Below are 22,355 nucleotides of genomic sequence, written 5' to 3'. Positions count from 1 at the left end.
GATTCTTTCACGACTCCACCAACAATGCATCAGTGATCCAGTTTTCCCACATCCCCTCCAACATTCATCATTATCTTTTCCTGTCATCTTGGACAATCTGACAGGTGTGTAGTGGTTTGGAACACTCTTTCATATGAGTAGAAATAGTTTCAATTTCATCATCTAAAAATTGTCTGTTCATATCATTTCACCATTTATCAATTGGAGAATGGCTTGATTTCTTATAAATTAGAGTAAATTCTCTGTATATTTTCAAGATGAGGTCATTATCAGAACCTTTAACTGTAAAAATGTTTTCCCAATTGTTACTTCCCTTCTAAACCTGTTTGCATTAGTTTTCTTTGTACAAAAGCTTTTTAATTTGATGTAATCAAAATTTTCTATTTTGTGATCAATAATGATCTCTAGTTCTCCTTTGGTCACAAATTCCTTCCTCCTCCACAAGTCTGAGAGGTAAACTTTTCTATGTTCCTCTAATTTATTTATGATCTCATTTTTATGCCTAAATTATGGACACATTTTGATCATATCTTAGTATGTGGTGTTAAGTGCGTGTCCATGTCTAGTTTCTGCCATACTAATTTCCAGTTTTCCCAGCAGTTTTTTGTCAAATAATGAATTCTAATGCCCAAAGTTGGGATCTTTGGATTTGTCAAACACTAGATTGCTATTTTTATTCACTATCTTGTCCTGTGAACGTAACCTATTCCACTGAACAACTAGTCTGTTTCTTAGCCAATACCAAATGGTTTTGGTGTCTGCTGCTTTATAATATAGTTTTAGATCAAGTACAGCTAGGCTACCTTTATTTGATTTTTTTTCCATTAATTCCCTTGAAATTCTCGACATTTTGTTCTTCCATATTAATTTTGTTATTATTTTTTCTAGGTCATTAAAATAGTTTCTTTGGAGTCTGATTTGGTATAGCATTAAATAAATAGATTAGTTTAGGGAGTATTGTCATCTTTATTATATTCTCTTGGCCTATCCACAAGCACTAAATGTCTTTCCAATTATTTAAATCTGACTTTATTTTTGTGGCAAGTGTTTTGTAATTTTGCTCATATAATCCTGACTTTTCTTTGTAGATGTATTCCCAAATATTTTCTACTCTCGACAGTTGTTTTGAATGGAATTTCTCTTTGTATCTCTTGCTATTGCATTTTGTTGGTGATGTATGCTGAAGATTTATGTGGATTTATTTTGTATCCTGCAACTTTGCTGAAGTTATGAATTATTTCTAATAGCTTTTTAGCAGAGTTTTTTGGGTTCTCTAAGTATACTATCATATCATCTGCAAAGAGTGATAGTTTGGAGGGGTGGAGCCAAGATGGCAAAGAAGACACACGCAAATTTCTAAGCTCCCTTCTTCTCTCAATACCAACTAGTTAAATCAACCTCAATAATAATGCTGGACTGATAAAAACCACAAGGATTAGAAGCACAACTTACCAGCCAAAGAGAATCTGGAATTTTGACAGAAAAGGTCAGTTCCAAGGGAAAGGAAAAAAAGACCAGCACAGATAGGGTTGGACTAGGTGCTAGCACACTGTGCCAAAGGGCTAGGGAGAACTCTGGGATCAGGAAAACCACTGAGATAGAGGAATCTGGCATAGGCTGATAGCTCTACTCTGCTTATAAAACAGCAGATCAGAAGAGAAATAAAAGCCACTTTAAAATATAAAACCAGATCCTGGAACTACCCCAATTTGGAAGTGACCTAACACCAATTTCGGCACGACTGTGCAGCCGCCTTCTGCTGTCTGGGGCCTTTTCTTGGGGCAGTTAAGAACCTGAACAGCGGGGGACACAGCCTGGGCCAGCCTCCAATCCACATAGTTCAGGGCTGAGCCTGAGGCAGTGGAATTATAGCAGTAGCGAAAATCCAGGAGCAGTGGAACTCCCATAGCAGTGGAACCTCTGCAGCAGGAACAGGGCTTTCCGGGCAGACACTTCCAGTTTGAGCACAGGGGATTTTTGCACCAGCTGCTAATATTCACGGCCCCACAGGAGGCTTTGCCTGGGGTTTGTGATGCTTTCACTGTTCAGCCTCAAACCTCAGGGAAAATACGCATGGAAAGAATTCATCAATCACCTTCTGAAAAAGACCCTAAAAAAAGAACTCCACGGAATATTGTGGCTAAGCTGAAGAATTACACAAAGGAAACAATATTGCAAGCAGCTAGAAAAAAGCTATTCAAATATCAAGGGGCCACAATAAGGGTCACTCAAGATCTGGCTGCCTCCACATTAAAAGATAAAAGGGCCTGGAACCTGATATTCCAAAAGGCAAAAAAAAAAAACTAGGATTGCAACCAAGAATAAACTACCCAGCTAAGTTTAGCATTTTCTTCCATGGAAGAAGATGGTCATTTGATGAAACAGAAGAATTCCATTTGTTTCTAAGACAAAAACCAGACTTAAACAAAAAAATTTGATCTACATCCATCCACAAGATTGAAGAGAAGCAGAAAAAGGTAAAAAGAACTCTTGAGAACTATACCTCTGTTTGGATATACAGAAAGTCCACATGGATAATTTGATTTTAATGATATAACATAAAAAGGGAAGTAGTAAAGGGAAGAGGATATTATCAGAAAAAGGGAAAGGAGAGATAATAAGAAGGAAATTACATCCCAGGAAGAGGCATAGAAAATCTACCACATCTGAGGGAATTTAGAGAGTGGGAGAAACATTGTGTGAATCTTACTCTCATCAGAGTAGGCTTAAAGAGTAAATAATTGACATATTTGTTTTTCAGAGAATTCTCTCTCACTTCATTATAAGGGGGAAGAGGAAAAGGGAAAAGGAAAAGGGGAATAAGGGAAGGGTACAAGAAAGGGGAAGGGACTTAAAAGGAGGGGGGGAGGGATACTAAAAGTGGAGGGCAGTGCATCCACAAGAGGGGTCCATAAATTCAATACTGGGGAAGGGGTTCAGGGGGGACAAGGGGAAAAAAAGCATAAGTAGGGGATAATATGATGGCAGGAAACACCGACTTAGTAATTTTAACTGTAAATGTGAATGGGATAAACTTTCCCATTAAATGGAGGCAGATAGCAGACTGGATCAAAAGTCAGAACCCTTCAACATGTTGTTTACAGGAAACAAATTTAAAGCAGGGAGATACATACAGAGTAAAGGTAAAAGGTTGGAGCAGAATCTATTATGCTTCAGGTAAAGCCAAAAAAGCAGGGGTAGCCATCCTTATCTCAGATCAAGCAAAAGCAGATATTTTTATAATTAAAAGGGATAAGGAAGGAAGCTATATCCTGCTAACAGGTAGCATAGACAATGAAGCCATATGAATGCTAAACATATATGCACCAAGTGGTATAACATCTAATTTCCTAAAGGAGAAGTTAAAAGAGTTGCAAGAAGAAATAGACAGCAAAACTATAATGGTGGGATATCTCAACCTTGCACTCTCAGAATTAGATAAATCAAACCACAAAACAAATAAGAAAGAAATTAAAGAGGTAAATAGAACATTAGAAAAAATAGTTATGATAGATCTTTGGAGAAAACTGAATGGTGATAGAAAGGAGTATACTTTCTTCTGTGCAGTTCATGGAACCTATACAAAAATTGATCGTATATTGGGACATAAAGATCTCAAAAGTAAATGCAGGAAAGCAGAAATAGTAAATGCCTTTTTCTCAGATCACAATGCAATAAAAACTAGATTCAATAAGAAGCTAGAGGTAAATAGACCAAAAAGTAATTGGAAACTGAATAATCTCATCTTAAAGAATGACTGGGTGAAACAGCAAATTATAGAAACAATTAATAACTTCACACAAGATAATGACAATGATGAGACATCATACCAAAATTTGTGGGATGCAGCTAAAGTGGTAATAAGGGGAAATTTTATATCTTTAGAGGCTTACTTGAATAAAATAGAGAAAGAGAAGATTAATGAATTGGGCCTGCAACTTAAAAAGCTAGAAAAAGACCAAATTAAAAAGCCCCAACCAAATACACAACTTGAAATTCTAAAATTAAAAAGAGAAATCAATAATAATGAAAGTTTAAAAACTATTGAATTAATAAATAAAATTAAGAGTTAGTTTTATGAAAAAGCCAATAAAATAGATAAACCTTTGGTAAATCTGATCAGAAAAAGGAAAGAAGAAAATCAAATTGTTAGTCTTACAAATGAAAAGGGGGATCTTTCCACCAATGAAGAGGAAATTAGAGAAATAATAAGTTACCTTGCCCAACTTTATGCCAATAAATTTGATAACTTAAATGAAATGGATGACTACCTCCAAAATTATAGGCTTCCAAGATTAACAGAGAAGGAGGTAAACTGCTTAAATAGTCCCATTTCAGAAAAAGAAATAGAACAAGCTATTAATCAACTCCCCAAGAAAAAATCCCCAGGACCAGATGGATTTACATGTGAATTCTACCAAACATTTAAAAAACAATTAGCCCCAATGTTATATAAACTATTTGAAAACATAGGGGATGAAGGAGTCCTACCAAACTCCTTTTATGACACAGACATGGTACTGATACTTAAACATTTAAAGAACAACTAACTCCAATGATATATAAACTATTTGAAAAAATAGGGATTGAAGGAGTCCTACCAAATTCCTTTATGACACAGACATGGTACTGATACCTAAACCAGGTAGAACGAAAACTGAGAAAGAAAACTATAGACCAATTTCCTTAATGAATATTGATGCTAAAATCTTAAATAAGATATTAGCAAAAAGACTTCAGAAAATCATCCCCAGGATAATACAGTATGATCAAGTAGGATTTATACCAGGGCTGGTTTAATATTAGGAAAACTATTAGTATAATTGACTACAATAATAATCAAATTAATAAAAAACATATGATCATCTCAATAGATGCAGAAAAAGCATTTAATAAAATCCAACATCCATTCCTACTAAAAACCCTTGAGAGTATAGGAATAAATGGACTATTTCTTAAAATAGTCAGGAACATATATTTAAGACTGTCAGTAAGCATGATATGTAATGGTAATAAACTAGAACCTTTCCCTGTAAGATCAGGAGTGAAACAAGGTTGCCCACTATCATCATTACTAGTGAATATTGGCAATAAGAGTTGAAAAAGAGATTAAAGGAATAAGAGTAGGTTATGAGGAAATCAAACTGCCACTCTTTGCAGTTGATATGATGGTATACTTACAGAACCCCAGATATTCTAATAAAAATTATTAGAAATAATTCACAACTTTAACAAAGTTGTTGGATACAAAATAAATGCACATAAATCCTCAGCATTTTTATATATCACCAATAAAATGCAACAACAAGAGGTACAAAGAGAAATTCCATTAAAAACAACTGTCAAGTGTTTAAAATATTTGGGAATCCATCTACCAAAGAAAAGTCAGTAATTATATGAGCAAAATTACAAAACACTTGCCACAAAAATAAAGTCAGATTTAAATATTTGGAAAGACATTCAGTCCTCGTGGACAGGCCAAGTGAATATAATAAAGATGACAATACTCCCCAAACTAATCTATTTATTTATTGCTATACCAATCAGACTCCCAAGAAACTATTTTAATGACCTAGAAAAAATAATAACAAAATTAATATGGAAGAATAAAAGGTTGAGAATTTCAAGGGAATTAAATGAAAAAAAAAGTCAGATGAAGGTGGTTTAGCTGTACCTGATCTAAAGCCATATTATAAAGCAGCAGACACCAAAACCATTTGGTACTGGCTAAGAAATAGACTAGTTGATCAGTGGAACAGATTAGATACACAAGACAAAATAAGGTACAACTATAGCAATCTAGTGTTTGACAAACCCAAAGATATCAACATTTGGGATAAGAATTCATTATTTGACAAAAACTGCTGGGAAAACTGGAAATTAGTATGGCATAAATTAGATATGAACCCACTCTAACACCATATACCAAGATAAGATCAAAATGGGTCCATGATTTAGGCATAAAGAATGAGATCATAAATAGATTAGAGGAACAGAGGATAGTCTACCTGTGGAGGAGGAAGGAATTTATGACCAAAGGAGAACTAGAGTTCATTATTCATCACAAAATAGAAAATTTTGATTACATCAAATTAAAATGCTTTTGTACAAATAAAACTAATGCAAACAAGATTAGAAGGGAAGTAACAAATTGGGAAAATATTTTACAGTTAAAGGTTCTGATAAAGGCCTCATTTCCAAAATATATACAGAACTGACAGTAATTTCTTAAGAAATCAAACCATTCTCCAAATGATAAATGGTCAAAGGATATGAACAATTTTCAATTGATGAAATTGAAACTATATCCACTCATATGAAAGAGTGTTCCAAATCACTACTGATCAGAGAATTGCAAATTAAGACAACTCTGAGATATCATTACATACCTATCAGATTGGCTAAGGTGACAGGAACAAAAAATGATGAATGATGGAGGGGATGTAGGAAAATTGGGACACTGATGCATTGTTGGTGGAGTTGTGAAAGAATCCAGCCATTCTGGAGAGCAATTTGGAACTATGCCCCAAAAGTTATCAAACTGTGCATACCCTTTGACCCAGCAGTGCTACTACTGGGCTTATATCCCAAAGAAATACTAAAAATGAGAAAGGGACATGTATGAGCCAAAATGTTTGTGGCAGCTCTTTTTGTAGTGGCTAGAAACTGGAAAATGAATGGATGTCCATCAATTGGAGAATGGTTGGGTAAATTATGGTAAATGAATGTTATGGAATATTATTGCTCTGTAAGAAATGACCAGCAGGATGAATACAGAGATGTTTGCACAGACTTATATGAACTGATGCTGAGTGAAGTGAGCAAAGCCAATGGATTACTGTACACTTCAACAGCAATACTGTATGAAGATATATTCTGATTGAAGTGGATATCTTCAATATAAAGAAGATCCAACTCACTTCCAGTTGATCAATGATGGACAGAAACAGCTACACCCAGAAAAGGAACACTTGGAATTGAACGTGAACTGTTTGCACTACTATCTTTCTACCCAGGATACTTATATCTTCAGAATCCAATTCTTACCGTGCAACAAGAAAATTAGATTTACACACATATTTTGTGTCTAGGCTATACTGTAACACATTTTATATGTATGGGATTGCCTGTCATCTAGGGGAGCGAGTAGAAGGAGGGAGGGGAAAATTTGGAAAAAATGAATACAAGGGTTAATGTTGTAAAAAAAAAAATTACTCATGCATATGCACTATCAAACAAAATTGTAATCATAAAATTAATAATAATAATAAGAGTGATGATTCAGTTTTCTCATTACCTATTCTAATTCATTTAATCTGTTTCTTGGTTCTTATTGCTGTGGCTAGCTTTTCTAGTACAATATTGAATAATAATAGTGATAGTGGGCAAACTTGTTTCACTCCTGCTCTTACTGGGAAAGGTTCCAGTTTATTGCCATTACATATGATGTTTACTGACAGTTTTAAATATATGCTCCTGATTATTTTAAGGAATAGTTCATTTATTCCTATACTCTCAAGCATTTTTAGTAGGAATGGATGTTCGATTTTATCAAATGCTTTTTCTGCATCTATTGAGATGATCATATGTTTTTTGCTAATTTGGTTGTTGATATAGCCGATTATGCTAATAGTTTTCCTAATAGTGAAATAGCCCTATATTCCTGGTATAAATCCCACATGTATTATTCTGGGGATGATTTTCTGTAGTCTTTTTGCTATTATTCTATTTAAGATTTTAGCATCAATATTCATTAAGGAGATTGGTCTATAATTTTCTTTCTTTGTTTTCAACCTACCTTGTTTAGATATCAGTACTATGTCTGTGTTGTAAAAGGAATTTGGTAGGACTCCTTCAATCCCTATTTTTTCAAATAGTTTATATAACATTGGAGTTAATTGTTCTTTAAATGTTTGGTACAATTCACATGTAAATCCATCTGGTCCTGGGGATTTTTTTCTTAGGGAATTGGTTAATAGCTTTTTCTATTTCTTTTACTGAAATGGGACTATTTATACTGTTTACTTCTTCCTCTGTTAATCTGGGCAAGCTATATTTTTAAGGTTTTCTTCCATTTCATTTAAGTTATCGAATTTATTGCCATAAAGTTGGGCAAATTAACTCCTAATTATTGTTTTCATTTCCTTTTCATTAGTGGCGAGTTTTCCCTTTCCATTTTTTTTTTTACTTAATAATTTTTTATTATATATATATATTTTTATAATATTATCCCTTGTATTCATTTTTCCAAATTATCCCCCCCTCCCTCAACTCCCTCCCCCCGATGACAGGCAATCCCATACATTTTACATGTGTTACAATATAGTCTAGATACAATAACTGTGTGTGAATATCATTTTCTTGTTGCACAATAAACATAAGATTCCGAAGGTACATGCAACCTAGGCAGACAGATATTAGTGCTAACAATTTACATTCACTTCCCAGTGTTTCTTCTCTGGGTGTAGCTACCTCTGTCCATCATTGATCAACAGGAAGTGAGTTGGTTTTTCTTTATGTTGAAGATTTCCACTTCCATCAGAATACATCCTCATACAGTATTGTTGTTGAAGTGTACAGTGATCTTCTGGTTCTGCTCATTTCACTCAGCATCAGTTGATTTAAGTCTCTCCAGGCCTCTCTGTATTCCTCCTGCTGGTCATTTCTTACAGAGCAATAATATTCCATAACCTTCATATACCACAATTTACCCAACCATTCTCCAACTGATGGACATCCATTCATCTTCCAGTTTCTAGCTACAACAAAAAGAGCTGCCACAAACATTTTGGCATTTTCCGCTCTTTAGTATTTCTTTGGGATATAATCCCAGTAGTAGCGCTGCTGGGTCAAAGGGTATGCACAGTTTGATAACTTTTTGGGCATAATTCCAGATTGCTCTGCAGAATGGCTGGATTCTTTCGCAACTCCACCAGCAATGTATCAATGTCCCAGTTTTCCCACAGCCCCTCCAACATTCATCATTATTTGTTCCTGTCATCTTAGCCAATCTGACAGGTGTGTAGTGGTATCTCAGAGTGGTCTTAATTTGCATTTCTCTAATCAGTAGTGATTTGGAACACTCTTTCATGTGAGTGGATACAGTTTCAATTTCTTCCTCTGAGAATTGTCTGTTCATATCCTTTGACCATTTATCAATTGGAGAATGGTTCGGTTTCTTATAAATTAGGGTCAGTTCTCTATATATTTTGGAAATGAGACCTTTGTCAGAACCTTTGTTTTAAAAATATTTTCCCAATTTGTTACTTCCCTTCTAATCTTGTTTGCATTAGTATAATTTGTACAGAAACTTTTTAGATTGATGTAATCAAAATCTTCTATTTTGTGATCAATAATGATCTCTAGTTCTCCTCTGGTCATAAATTCCTTCCTCCTCCACAAGTTTGAGAGGTAGATTATCCTCTGTTCCTCTAATCTATTTATTATCTCTCTCTTTATGCCTAAATCATGGACCCATTTTGATCTTATCTTGGTATATGGTGTTAAGTGTGGATCCATATCTAATTTCTGCCATACTAATTTCCAGTTTTCCCAACAGTTTTTTCCGAATAATGAATTTTTATCCCTAATGTTGGTATCTTTGGGTTTGTCAAAGATTAGGTTGCTATAGATGTACCCTTTTTTGTCCTTTGTATCTAATCTGTTCCACTGATCTACCGGTCTATTTCTTAGCCAATACCAAATGGTTTTGGTGACTGCTGCTATATAATATAGCTTTAGATCAGGTACACTTAGACCACCTTCCTCTGAGTTTTTTTTCATTAGTTCCCTTGCAATTCTCGACCTTTTATTCTTCCATATGAATTTTGTTGTTATTTTTTCTAGGTCATTGAAATAGTTTCTTGGGAGTCTGATTGGTATAGCACTAAATAAATAGATTAGTTTGGGGAGTATTGTCATCTTTATTATATTCGCTCGGCCTATCCAAGAGCACTGAATGTCTTTCCAATTATTTAAATCTGATTTTATTTTTGTGGCAAGTGTTTTGTAATATTTCTCATATAATTCCTGACTTTTCTTTGGTAGATGGATTCACAAATATTTTATACTCTCAACATTTGTTTGGAATGGAATTTCTCTTTGTATCTCTTGCTGTTGCATTTTGTTAGTGATATATAAAAATGCCGAGGATTTATGTGGATTTATTTTGTATCCTGCCACTTTGCTGAAATTTTGAATTATTTCTAGTAGCTTTTTAGCAGAATCTTTGGGGTTCTCTAAGTATACCATCATGTCATCTGCAAAAAGTGATAGTTTAATTTCCTCATTTCCTACTCTAATTCCTTGAATCTCTTTCTCGGCTCTTATTGCCGAGGCTAGCGTTTCTAGTACTATATTGAATAGTAATGGTGATAGTGGGCAACCTTGTTTCACTCCTGATCTTACTGGGAAAGGTTGCAGTTTATTTCTATTGCATATTATGCTTACTGAAGGTCTTAAATATATGCTCCTGATTATTCTAAGGAATAATCCATTTATTCTTATACTCTCAAGAGTTTTTAGTAGGAATGGATGTTGGATTTTGTCAAATGCTTTTTCTGCATCTATTGAGATGATCATATGGTTCTTATTAATTTGATTATTAATATGGTCAATTATATTAATAGTTTTCCAATATTAAACCAGCCCTGCATTCCTGGAATAAATCCTACTTGATCATAGTGTATTATCCTGGAGATGATTTTCTGAAGTCTTTTTGCTAATATCTTATTTAAGATTTTAGCATCAATATTCATTAAGGAGATTGGTCTATAATTTTCTTTCTCAGTTTTCGATCTACCTGGTTTAGGTATCAGTACCATGTCTGTGTCATAAATGGAGTTTGGTAGGACTCCTTCATCCCCTATTTTTTCAAATAATTTATATAACATTGGGGCTAATTGTTCTTTAAATGTTTGGTAGAATTCACATGTGAATCCATCTGGCCCTGGGGATTTTTTCCTGGGGAGTTGATTAATAGCTTGTTCTATTTCTTTTTCTGAAATGGGACTATTTAAGCAATTTATCTCCTCCTCTGTTAATCTAGGGAGCCTATATTTTTGGAGGAAGTCATCCATTTCACTTAAGTTATCAAATTTATTGGCATAAAGTTGGGCAAAGTAACTCCTTATTATTTCTCTAATTTCCTCTTCATTGGTGGAAAGATCCCCCTTTTCATTTGTAAGACTATCAATTTGATTTTCCTCTTTCTTTTTTTTGATCAAATTTACCAAAGGTTTATCTATTTTATTGGCTTTTTCATAAAACCAACTCTTGGTTTTATTTATTAATTCAATAGTTTTTTTACTTTCAATTTTATTGATTTCTCCTTTTAATTTTTGTATTTCAAGTTTAATTTTTGGTTGGGGGTTTATAATTTGGTCTTTTTCTAGCCTTTTAAGTTGTAAGCCCATTTCGTTAATCTTCTCTTTCTCTATTTTCTTCAAATAAGCCTCTAAAGATATAAAATTTCCCCTTATTACTGCTTTAGCTGCATCCCAAAGATTTTGATATGATGTCTCATCATTGTCATTATCTTGGGTGAAATTGTTAATTGTTTCTATAATTTGCTGTTTCACCCAGTCATTCTTTAAGATGAGATTATTCAGTTTCCAATTACTTTTTGGTCTATTTACCCCTATCTTTTTACTGAATGTAGCTTTTATTGCATTGTGATCTGAGAAGAAGGCATTTATTATTTCTGCCTTCCTACATTTAATTTTGAGATCTTTATGTCCTAATATATGGTCTATTTTTGTATAGGATCCATGAACTGCTGAGAAGAAAGTATATTCCTTTCTATTGCCATTTAGTTTTCTCCAAAGGTCTATCATAACTAGTTTTTCTAATGTTCTATTTACTTTTTAAATTTCTTTCTTGTTTGTTTTGCGGTTTGATTTGTCTAAATCTGAGAGTGCAACGTTGAGATCTCCCACTATTATAGTTTTACTGTCTATTTCTTCTTGCAGTTCTCTTAACTTTTCCTTTAGAAAGTTAGATGCTATACCACTTGGTGCATATATGTTTAGTATTGATATGGCTTCATTATTTATGCTACCTTTCAGCAGGATATAGTTTCCTTCCTTATCTTTTTTAACGAGATCTACTTCTGCTTTTGCTTGATAAGGATAAGGATAGCTACCCCTGCTTTTTTGGCTTTACCTGAAGCATAATAGGCTCTGCTCCAACCTTTTACCTTTACTCTGTATGTATCTCCCTGCTTTAAGTGTGTTTCCTGTAGACAACATATTGTAGGGTTCTGCTTTTTGATCCAATCTGCTATCCGTCTCCGTTTGATGGGATCGTTCATCCCATTTACATTTACAGTTAAGATTACTAATTCTGTATTTCCTGCCATCCTATTATCCACAGATTATGCTTTTTTCCCTTGACCCCCCTGATCCCCTTCCCCGATATTTAATTTACAGACCCCCCTTGTGACGCTCAACCCTCCCTCTTTTTTTTTTTTTTTTTTTTTAGGATCCCTCCCCCCTCCCTCCAAGTCCCTTCACTTATTCTCCTTTTCCTTTTCCCTTTTCCTCTCCCCCCTTTTAATGAGGTGAGAGAAAATTCTCTGAAAAACAAATATGTTAATTATTTACTCTTTGAGCCTCTCCTGATGAGAGTAAGATTCACACAATGATTCTCCCCCTCACTAAGTTCCCTCAGATATGGTGTATTTTCTATGCCTCTTCCTGGGATGTAGTTTCCCTCTTTTTATCATTCCTTCCCCTTTTTCTGAACCGACCTCCTTCCCTTTACTACACCCCCCTTTTTTTCTTTTATATCAGTAAAATCAAATTATCCTTGAGTACTTTTTATATACCCACAACAGAGTTACAGTTCTCAAGGGTTCTGTGTACCTTTTTCTGTTTCTCTTCAGTCTTGTGGATGTAGATCAAATTTTTTGTTTAAGTCTGGTTTTTTTCTTAGAAACATATAGAATTCCTCTGTTTCATTGAATGACCATCTTCTTCCATGGAAAAAGATGCTAAACTTAGCTGGGTAGTTCATTCTTGGTTGCAGTCCTTGATCTTTTGCCTTATGGAATATCAGGTTCCAGGCCCTTCTATCTTTTAATGTGGAGGCAGCCAGATCTTGGGTGACCCTTATTGTGGCACCTTGGTATTTAAATTGTTTTTTTCTAGCTGCTTGCAGGATTTTCTCCTTTGTGTGGTAATTCTGCAGCTTAGCCACAATATTCCATGGTGTTCTTTTTTTAGGGTCTATTTCAGAAGGAGTTCGATGAATTCTTTCCACATCTACTTTCCCCTCTGTTTCTATTATCTCTGGACAGTTCTCTTTGATAATTTCCTGTAAAATAGAATCTAGGCTCTTTTTTTGGTCATAGTTTTCTGGAAGTCCAATGATCCGCAGATTATCTCTCCGAGATCTATTTTCCAGGTCTATAGATTTTCCCAGTAAGTATTTGACGTTGTTCTCCAGCTTCTCATTTTTTTTTGTTTTGTTTGACTGATTCTTGGGTTCTCTGTGAATCATTCATTTCTATTTGTTCCATCCTGACTTTTAAGGAGTTATTTTCTTCTTTCACAGTTTTTAGTTCTTTTTGTAAATGCCCAATTTCATTTTTAAATGAATTATTTTGCTCTATTGAATTTTTTTCCATTTCCCTTATTTTTTTTTGAGAATTATTTTCTTTTTCCAATTCAGAAATTCTATTTTTATGAGACTTTTTTATCTTTTCCAATTCAGAAATCCTACTTTCCTGTGTTTTTTTAACCTTTTCTAATTCATAAATTTTGTTTCCCTGCATCTCCTGTGAATTCTTTATTTTTTCCAACTCCAATTTCAGGACGTTGTTATTCTCTATCATAGCTTCCCTTTCCTTTGCCCATTTTTCTTCAATCTCCCTCAATTTTTTAAGAGATTCTTCTAGGAGAGAGTTATGTGATGGGGGGCAGGGATCGTTCCCCTTTAGGTTGTTATCTGCTGTCTCTCTGCTGTTAACTTCCTCGGGGTTGGATACTCGCTCTTTCTCTGTGTAGAAGGAATCTATGGTTTTTCTAGCTTTTTTGCTCATACTTAAAAAATCTTTTGGGGTCTGTCCCTGGGGTAGCAAATTATTTATTTACTTCTTTACCAGCTTCCTCCCAGACCGGATGGATGCAGCGGCTCCTGAGCTAAGATAGAGCTCTGGGAGAGAGTTCCCCACCCCCTCCTTGGAAGTGCCTCAGAGGTGATTAGCGCTGCTGTGCCCCGAGGGCGCTGTGTTTTAGCGGCTTCCCTGACATTTGAGACTGAACAGTAAAGACAGCACAAAGCCCAGCCTATGCGTCCCGGTGGGGCATGGATGTCTGCAGCAGGTGACATGAAAAGCCCCTGTGCTCAAACTGGAAGTGTCTGCCAGAAACCGCCGTCCCTAGTTCAAAGGTTCCGCTTCTCTGGGACTTCCTGGAGCTGAGTTCCACTCCCTCCAGCTAAGCTAGGCAGTGTGTGTTGCCTTGGGCCGTATCCACCCACTTGTCAATCTCTTAACTATTCTCAGGTGGTAGCTGAGGCCACACCCCCTGGTGCTGAGATCTGCTGAGTCACCTCCAGGATCCGGGGAAAATCTAATCTAATTTTTAAAATATTTTGGCTTTCTCTTCTGAACTGCTAAATAATTAGCAGAGAAGAGCTAACAGCCTGTGCCAGATTCCTTTATCTCAGTGGCTTCTCTGATCCCAGAGCCCTTCCCAGCACGATCGGCAGAGTATGCTAGCACCCAGCCGTCTGTGCTGGCCTCTCTTCTTCCTCCCCTGGGGACTGACCTTTTCTGTTGAAACTCCAGATTCTCTTCAGCTGGTAAGTCGTGCTTCCAGTCCTTGTGGTATCTATCAGTCCTGGGCTTATTTTGAGGCTTAATTTATCTAATTGGTTGTGAGGGAGTGAGGACGTTCACAGAGTCGTGTGTTTCTTCTCCGCCATCTTGGCTCCGCCCCCCCCCCCTTTCCATTTTTAAGACTAATAATTTGCTTTTCCTCTTAACTTTTTAAAATCAGATTTACTAAGGGTTTGTCTATTTTGTTGTTTTTTTCATAGAACCAGTTTTATTAATTCCATAGTTTTTTTGTTTTTGTTTTCGTTTTTACTTTCAATTTTATTAATCTCTCCCTTTATTTTTAGAATTTCAAGTTTCATGTTTGTCTGGGTGTTTTTTAATTTATTCCTTTTCTAGCATTTTTAGTTGTAAGCCCAATTCATTGACCTTCTCTTTCTCTATTTTATGCAAGTAGGCCTCTAGAGCTATAAATTTTCCCCTTATTACTGCTTTGGCTGTATCCAACACATTTTGGTATGATGTTTCATTGTTGTCATTTTCTTGGGTGAAGTTATTAATTATGTCTATGATTTGCTGTTTCACTTATTCATTCCTTAGTATGAGATTATTTAGTTTCCAATTTTTTTTGGTCTATTTTCCCCTGGCTTTTTATGAAAAGGATGCATTTACTATTTCTGCCTTACTGCATTTGATTTTGAGGTTTTTATGTTCTAACATATGCTCAATTTTTGTATAGGTTCCTTGAACTGCTAAGAAGAAAGTATACTCTTTCTTGTCTCCATTTAGTTTTCTCCAAAGATATAGCATATCAAACTTTTCTAGTATTCTATTCACCTCTTTGAGTTCTTTCTTATTTATTTTGTAGTTTGATTTATCTAATTCTGAGAGTGCAAGGTTGAGATCTCCCACTATTATAGTTTTCCTGTCTATTTCTTCTTGCACCTCTCTTAATTTGTATTTTAAGTATTTAAAGCTACACCACTTGGTACATATAGGTTTAATATTGATACTGCTTCATTATTGATGCTATTCTTTAACAAGATATAGTGCCCTTCCTTATCTCTTTTAATTTGATAAATTTTTACTTTTGCTTGATCTTAGATGAGGATGGCTACCCTTGCTGTTTTGGCTTCGCCTGAAGCATAGTAGATTCTGCTCTAACCTTTTACCTTGATTCTGTATGTATCACCCTGTTTCAGGTGTGTTTCCTGTAAATAACATATTGTAGGATTCTGGCTTTTAATCCAGTCTGCTAACTTCTTCTTCTTTAAGGGGAGTTTACCCTATTCACATTTATGGTTAAAATGACTACTTCTTTATTGCTTGCCATCCTGTTAACCTCTGCTTATGCTTTTCTCCTTTCCTTTCCCCTTACCCCCCTCCCCAGTATTAAACTTGTGAGCAGCATTTGCTTCTCACAGCCCTCCCTTTTTAGTATCCCTCCCTCACCTTAAATTTCCTCCCCCTATTTTACCTCCTTTCTTCACAATTTCTGTATTCCCTTCTCCTTAGCTTACTCCTTCTCTTTTCACTTTTTCCCTCCAACTTTTCAATGAAGTGGAAGGAGTTTCACCAAAATCAAATATGTCTATTGATATACACTATGTTCATCCCCCTTCCTTCTTTTTCTCAGATATAATAGGTTATCTTTGCCTCTTCATGATATGTAGTACCACCAATTTACCATTTTATGATATAATTTCCTTTCCACCTCTAGTTTCTAGGACAAATTATACATGTGTTCTTTATATATCTTCATGGCAGAAATATAGTTCTCAAGATTTCTTTTTACCTTTTTAGAAATCTTTTGAGTTCTGTATTTGAAGATCAAACTTTTTGTGTAGATCTGTTTTTTTCATTAAGAATAGATGGAATTCATTTATTTTGTTAAATGTCCATCTTCTTCCCTTTAAAAAGATGCTCATTTTTTCTGGGTAAGTTATTCTTAGTTGCATAACAATTTCCTTAGCTTTTCAGAATATCATATTCCAGGCTCTTTGCTCCTTTATTGTCGATGCTGCTAGATCCTGGGTTATCCTTATTGTGGCTCCTCCATATCTGAATTGCTTTTTCTAGCAGCTTCCAATATTTTTTCCTTTGTCTGATGGTTCTTGAACTTGGCCACTATATTTCTTGGTGTTTTGATTTTAGGTTCCTTTTAGTAGGTGATTGATGAATTTTTGCAATGAGTATTTTACCCTCTGTTTCTAAAACGTCTGGGCAGTTCTCTTTGATAATTTCCTGGAAAAGAGTGCCCAGGCTTTTTTTTTCCTCATATTTTTCAGGGAGTCCACTTATTCTCAAATTGTCTCTCCTGGATCTATTTTCCAGGTCTATTGTCTTCCCAATAAGCTACTTGACATTCTTTTCCTTTTTTTTCATTTCTCTGGTTTTGCTTGACTACTTTTTGGTTTCTTCTTGAGTCATTCAATTCTACTTGTTTGATTCTGATTTTCAATGATGTATTTTCTTCACTCACTTTTTTATATCTTTTTGCAATTGTCCAATTGAGTTTTTAAGTGAGTTTTTTTTCTTCTGTGGAATTTTTTTTTCCATTTCATCAATTTTATTTTTTAGAGAGTTGTTTTCTTTTTCCAACTCACTAATTTTATTTCTCAATGATTTGATTTCTTTATCCACTCTGTCTTTGAATGCATGGGATGATTTCTCCAGACTCTCTTGCCAAACTTCCCTTTCCTTTTCCCATTTCTCTTCTAGCTCTCTTGTGAGAGGCTTTTTGATTTCCTCTATGAGAGTTTTGTGTATTGAGGAGCAGATCATATCCCCCTTAGGGGATTCCTCTGGAGGCAGTCTGCTTTTAGTCTCCTCAGGGTTTTAAGTCTGTTCTCTATCCATACAGAAGTTGTCAATAGTTAGAGCCCTTTTCAATTTTTTGTTCATTCTGTCAGAGAATAATAAAAAAAAAAAAAAACTGAAGAGATAAACAATTGGTCTGTTTCTGGGGGGGATGGGGCTGGATGGTGTTACCAAGCTTTCTCTACAGACTGCCAGAGACAGCAGCAAGGCAGTAACCAGACAGCAATGGCTTCGCTGAGTCTGCAATCTGAGGCTCTGGGGCTCTAAGAACACACTGGGTCATTCCAGGTGGGTTTGGGGGTGGCCAGGTCCAAGAGACTCTAGCTTTCCGGGGTTTTATTCTTTACCTCCTGTGTTTACCCCTTCTCTGCTGATCCTGGCTTGCTGCCAAGACAGAATATCCATACTGGGGTAAAGGTCATCCCACCAAAATGGCAGATATTGTACCCCTCCCCCCTCTGGTCTGAGCAGTATGAGCTGCCTGCCTTACTCTCAATAGACAAGTATAGTTTCAACACCAAAGTGTTCATTTCAAATTCCTAACAAGGTGAACTTACTGATAGGGAAAGCAGGTTCTCAAAATCCCTAAAAGTGCACAACCCTGAAGAAATACTTAACTTCAAAAGTTTGAGTCATCAGAAAATCATCAGAAAGATATTAGATCAATTGCCTGACCAACTCACTTTGACCTACTCATTCTAAATCTTGATAGTCTTTCTCCTTCTTGCTATACTCACTTTCCACTTGATATGTTTTTGTACTTATGGACCCTTAGTATTTGCCTTTCCAGACTACTTACTACCGAGCATGACTAACTTTAAAAAAAATTGAGTTCAAATCATCTTTTGTGCATAGGTTGACAGCTCAATACAAGGATGGAAACAAACAATGTTGATCAGCTGAAAATAAGGCTAAAAAGATGCCTCTTGGCATCTCCAACAGATTCTTTTTAAAGACATACATAAATAGATTTTATATATAGATGGTATAGAGCTATTTATAATATCCTGCTTTGATGTTTCATGATGATATGGAGGTGATTTGATCCCAGAGGAAGTTAGATTTTTTACAGGTATTGTGGTATAAGAAAAAAAGTTTCAGATATGGCAAAGGAAGCAGACAAATTTTGCCTTTGAAGAATCAGCCTGATCAAATATGAGAAGCTCATCATTGGCAGGCTGACCATTTTGTGATTAATTCTTGGACAATGACTATTCATGAAACAACAGCAACAACAAAAAAATAAAATAGTATTTAGTTGTTTGTTTCTGCAGCAAAATTTTCAGAATGGTAGAAAAAATTTGCCAATGAATCACATAGTTTGTAAGGCAATGGTATATAGTTATGAGACCTTGTCCCAATTATATGTGTTCTTGCTAATAGGAATAACACATATTAAAGGTAACATTCTCATTTTAAGTGAAGTCAAAAGCAATAGAGTTTGTAACTAAATGGAATGGTGGTTCACAGGTTCTCCTTAGACAAATAAATGAATCACTAGATTCATCAGCATGGACTTAAAATCATGTGGACTAATTTGAATCCTACTTTGATAATAGTTGTGACTATGCAACTGCTCTTGTTTTCAGCTTCCTCATCTCTAAAATGGTGGCATTGGAATCTAAAACTTGAAAGACACCTTACATCACTAAATCTATGGTCATATGATCCTATTAATTGATGAAGTTGGTTTTATTATGTACTTAAGGGCTTTTGGAAACATTTTTCTAAGATATCTGAGCTTATATTGCAATGTTCATTGATAAGTATTTGTATCCAAATAGGTTTCAGAGGATGAAGAAATATTGAAACACTTAAGAATTTGACAAGACCCTTAAAATTTAATTGGAGTATATTTAAATATTTAATGTTGGGGCAGCTAGATGGTACAGTGGTTAGAGCAGCAGCCCTGAAGTCAGGAGGACCTGAGTTCAAATTTGGTCTCAGATACTTAACACTTCCTAGCTGTATGACCTTGGGCAAGTCACTTAATCCCAATTGTCTCAGGAAATAATAATAACAATAATGTCTTCCATGCACAATGTGGATAATGTGGAAAATGTTTTAAAATTGGTAAAAAAAGGAACAGGAGAGGCCAAAGACTAGTAAACTACACAGAAGCCTCATGCATCTATATCATGAATATTTTCTTCAAGAAGAGGATTGGTAGAAGTTGGGCTTGAGAAATACTTAATAACATCATCAGACATTACTCAAATAGATTTGTAAGCCCATTAATTTAGGAGTTTTCCTCCAATGATTCTGCCTTGTATCTCATCCATCATAGTGGTAAACACATTTAGGAGTTATAGAAATTCTTGTTTTTGCCTTTTCTTATATTATTTATGAATAGAGAACAGGCAAACTTACACCTTCTGTTAAATCTTTCAAGATATTAAAATAATTTGGTGTGTGCATGGGAGGTCCTCTATTGTAAGAAAGCCTTTAAGAAAACATTTTGCATTGCCAAATTGAAAAAAAAAATCAGAATGTTTTCTGTCTATATCTTTCAGGCAATTATGTAATAGTACAGATTTTTCTTAGTTGGAAATATTTGTAAAACCTTGCCTATTCCCTTTTAATATTCTCACTGAGAATGATCTCAATATATATGTAGATGTTTCTTATGAAATTTTTACTTAGATGGGAATGCAATCATATAGTTCATGTGTTGTTTCCCCATTACCTATTTTTGAGGGGTATAAACAAGGTCAAGTTTTATTTCCCATTTGTTTTTTGGTTTTTCCTTTTATTCTTTCAATTATCTTATAATTTTATTTCCTCATGGACCTTACAAACTTTATTGTCTCCAATACAGAGCTCCTCTATATTCTTGTACTAGGTATACTTGTATACAGCTGACACTTTCATTTTTGGGCTTTTCTTAATGGAAGTTAAAGAGGGTCTCTCTGTGTACACTTCTATTTGTGAATTACATCATGCTGATTGCTCAAACACCATTGCAAAATCTCCTGGACAAGATTCATAAAATCTGGAAAGGGTCTAACCCAAACATGAAAAACAAACAAACAAACAAAAAAAAAAAACAAATTACTGCTTAGACTAGGTCATGAATTTTTATGGATAACCTTTAGATTTTGTCTATAAATATGTGTATAAAGGTAAGCAGGCAGTAACATAATAAAAATGATACTATTTATATTAATAATAAAGAAATCTTAGATTTAAATTGGGTTTTATAAAAAGAAAACATCAAAAGATCCTTAGGGAAATGTGAAAGGAAAAACTGAGCTGTTCTAAGAGCAAGAGCAGTCCCAGTCTCCTATAATCTCAGGAAACCATGAAGATAATGCCTAGTAAATGTGGGGTTCTGTGTGGTAAATTTAGGAGGAAATGGAAAATAGTCATCCAGGACAGACAGGCATGGATGAGTTACAATATGTATTGCTATAAGAAACACCCAAATCATAGGTCTATTTGTCTATTTGACAAAAGTCAATATGCCATCCATACTATGAGCTGATCTGGAAATGTCACTTTTCCCATCATGCCAATTACCCAGCAGAAAAAAAAAGTAACACTATATTTAATCCCCAACTGTCCCCTGGCCTCTTTCATCCTTTATTCTCAAAAGACAATATGCTTAATTTGTAAGAACAGCTGAGAATATAATAAAGGAAGAACAAATGTGGGAGGAGAACTTCTAAAAACTTTTCCTAATACTGAAATCATCTTAGATTTCACCTGCCAGGATCTTAGAGCCTGAATTTGGGCAGGTAAATTAACAATTAAAATAAACAAATAAATGAAATTAAAATTAAGAGCAACAATAAATTAAAATAAAATGAAATTAATAAAATAAATTAACAATTTATTTTAGGATTTGGGGACTTAGAGATAGAAGAGATTTTTAGAATTTATCTAGTCCAATTCTCTCACTTTAAAAATGAGGAAACTAGGGCCCAGAGAGGTAAAGTAATTTATGCAAAGCTAATAAGTAATAAAGTCCTGAAGCAATTAAGTGGTGCCATGGATCTAGCATGGGACCTTAAATCAAGCAAATTCATCCTCAAGAGTTAAGCAAGTTACTTATTTGCCTCAATTTCTTCATCTGTAAAATGATGTGTGAAAGGAAAGATAAATCCCTTCAGTATCAGAATGGTTGGACATGATGAAAACAACTGAACAATAACAAATAAAGTCCAGATCCAAGTCTATGTTCTCTGGCTCTAAGGCCTATAGTGCTTGTTTCTCCCTAATACAACATGTTGCTTATATAAAATAATTGGTCAAAGTTTCAGAAAAAGCTCAAAGGATTTTAGTGAACTGATATAGAATGAGCAGAGAATAATCAGAACAATTTATAAAGGCAAACGACGTTGAAAGAGGCTCAAGAATTTTGAACAATGTAATACCAGTCATACTTCCAAAGAACTCATTATGAAACTTGCTATCCACTTTTTGTCTGAGCAGTGATGGACATGGGGTACAACTTGATATATATTTTTTTGGACATAGACAATGTGGAATTTTTTTTTTGTCTGGACTATGTACAATTTTTTTGTTTTTTATTAATTTTTATAATTATAATATTTTCATTGACAGTACATATGCATAGGTATTTTTTTTTACAACATTATCCCTTGTACTCCCTTCTGTTCCAAGTTTTTCCCCTCCTTCCCTCCACACCCTCCCCTAGATGGCAGGTATTCCCATACATATTAAATATCTTATAACATATCCCAGGTACAATATATATATGCAGAACCGAATTTTGTTGTTGTTGTTGTTGTTG

Source organism: Sminthopsis crassicaudata, chromosome 4 (genome assembly GCF_048593235.1).
Source record: "Sminthopsis crassicaudata isolate SCR6 chromosome 4, ASM4859323v1, whole genome shotgun sequence".
Lineage (NCBI taxonomy): Eukaryota > Metazoa > Chordata > Mammalia > Dasyuromorphia > Dasyuridae > Sminthopsis > Sminthopsis crassicaudata.
This window is presented reverse-complemented; position numbering follows the sequence as displayed.